Source organism: Hyperoodon ampullatus (assembly GCF_949752795.1).
Source record: "Hyperoodon ampullatus genome assembly, chromosome: 10".
Classification (NCBI taxonomy): Eukaryota; Metazoa; Chordata; class Mammalia; order Artiodactyla; family Ziphiidae; genus Hyperoodon; species Hyperoodon ampullatus.
The window spans coordinates 66383109-66385714 of record NC_136923.1 but is presented as its reverse complement, the minus strand read 5'-3'; positions in this window follow the sequence as shown (position 1 = coordinate 66385714).

Genomic DNA, 2606 nt, shown 5'->3' with positions numbered 1-2606 from the left:
CAGTCAGGGTGGGACTGCGTGGGGGTGGGGAGCCTGTCCTTGGCACCCAGCTTCCTCAGGCTGGAGGAGCTTGGGCTTCACGTTAGGCACGGGCCAGGTGCCTAGACTGGTCAAGCACAGTGGTCAGGACCTGTGTGCTTCCATGGCGTTGAGGCGCCCAGGTGTGGATGGGGAGGCCTGGGGTGGGGGTGGGGTGGCGGACATGAGTTCCAACGCAGGCAAGCTCCCAGCACCCTCCCACCACCAAGAACTGTGCAGCCTGCAAGGCACAGAATCCCTCCAGGCTGTGGAGGATCGCTGGTGATGGGAGCATCCCAATGGAGATTAGAGATACTGACTAAGGCTGGCCCAGGACTGGGCACAGGGAGAGCTCTGCCGATGGCAATGTCTTCTATTTCTCCTTCGTGTTCTCTTCCCGGCCCCTCCCTTTTACAATCCAGGGGGAGCAAGGTTAACCGCAGCGGGCCTTGCAGGGAGGGGTTGCTGCGCACCTGATGGGGCACCTCCAGGACCCTGCTAAGGCTGCTGCGGTCCAGCCTCCAGGTCGCTCTGGATCGAAGCGGTCCCTAGGCTCCTTCCACGAGGATGTCCCGGCGGCCGCACAGCTTCCGCCGCTGCTCTCCGGCCAGTTGGCCACCAGCCTGCTCCCCTCTGAACGACTGAGCGGGGACTAGGCTACGGCAGTGGGCGACTCGAGAGAGGAACACGAACGTGGCCCGAACGGGTCTGGGTTTGGGCGTCTCGGGCGGTTTCCTGGCGCCACCTCGTGATTGTGTTCGGCGTTGCCGCGCCTGCTCTGAAAGGGGCTGCGGGGAGGGGGCGCAGGGGCTGGGGTCGGGCCAGTTTGGGCTCTTGGGCTGTGACACTGCGACGAACTCCAAGCCTTGCTCCTGTCTTTTGAGGGAAAACCAAGGCTTGAGGGCCCCTGAGGCTTGTGGCAGCGGGAAAGCTAGGGAAAGAAGCGCTGAGGGGTGTCCAGTCCAGGGAGGCCGAGATGGGGGTGAGGACCCTTCCTGGGGATCAGAAGGAGAAAAACACCCCAGGCTTTACATTATGGCTCTCTTTACCACGGGCTGAATCCCACAGCCGTTCCAGATGTTCATCTGTGGCCAGACGTGGCAATGGCATCGTCCTCTCACTCCTGATTATTGAGGGCATATGGTGAGAGCTGGGGCCACAGCTCAGGCCCTGACTGTCTGGGACCTGGAAGCCCGAGTGTGACCGTGCAACAGAGAGGAGCTTCCTGGGCCAGCCCTGCTCACCCTGGGGCCTCCGGCTCCCAGGCAGCTGAGGTGTCAACAATGCAGTGTCTGTCCATTGCCCTGCCACACCTCCAGGCCAGGCAGCGGGACAGCAGTGCGGGGGACTCTGGGCCCCTCGGGGTTCCCCAGGAGGCCCCAGGACCCTCACCAGCAATGTCCACAGCTGCTCTGGTCCCTGTTGGAGGGAGAGGGCAGTCTGGGAATGACCCTCAGGAGGGTCACACAGCCAAGATATGGCAGAACTACTGCTTGAACCTAGATCTTCTGCCTCTAAACCCCATGGTCTCTGCTGGACCCTGTGTGATGAGAGGGGTGACCGTGAGGGATGTGAATCCAGTAACAGTACGTGGGGAGGGGGTGAGGAGGTAGGTTTTCCAGCAGGAAACCAGGGACAAATGATCTCCAGGGATCCAGGCGGTGCCAGCAAGCCCTATGGTTAGGTAGGGGGTGCTGAGTCCTTGGGACGTTGCTGTTGGGGGAGGGGTGTGTCAGGGAGTTGGGAGTCCAGGCAGGGATGCAAACAGTCACCTCTCAGTGCCATTCCCCCTGCCCTCCCTGGCATCACTATACAATCATAGCACTCTTTTTTTTTTTTTTTTGCTTTTAATTACAAATTTTAAACTATTTGAAGCGCACAGAAAAGTGCAAAAAATGATATAACAATTATCTATAACCCTCCAACAAGTTTATACTGTTTTAAATATTTGATTTATTTTCTTTTCAGAACACACACACACACACATAAATATTTTTTACCCTTGGCCTCCCTCTTTCTTCCTTCCCTGAAGTAATTTTTCACTCCCAAATACATTTAAAAACTTTTATTAAATAGCTACATAGCCATAAACAATATGTGGTATTGTCTTGTGTTTTAAATTCTACATAAATGGTATCATAATATTACATATCATTTTGAAAATTGCTTTATCTCAACATCGTGCTTTTGAGATCTATCAGGGCTGATCTATGCAAATCTAATTCACTCATTGTAACCTCTGCGAGTCTTTCATCCAATGCCGACCACAATTTATGTACCCTCCTGCTAAGAATAGTATTTCATGATTATGATCAACGGGCACAGAGAGCCTTCCTGAACATGTCTCCTTGTACACGCACAGAAGAGTTTCTCTGCAGTTGTCAGCTGGAAGTGGAAATTCTGGGTCATAATGCTTACACATCTTCAGCTTTACTAACTATTGTCAAATCGTTCTCCAAAGTGGTAGCACCAATTCACACTCCCACGAACAAACTATACAACTCGAGTTTCTTTATGGGCTCTGATGAGGCCTATTAATTTTTGTCAATCTGTTGGGTGTGAAATGGCTTTCCATTCTTGTTTGAATT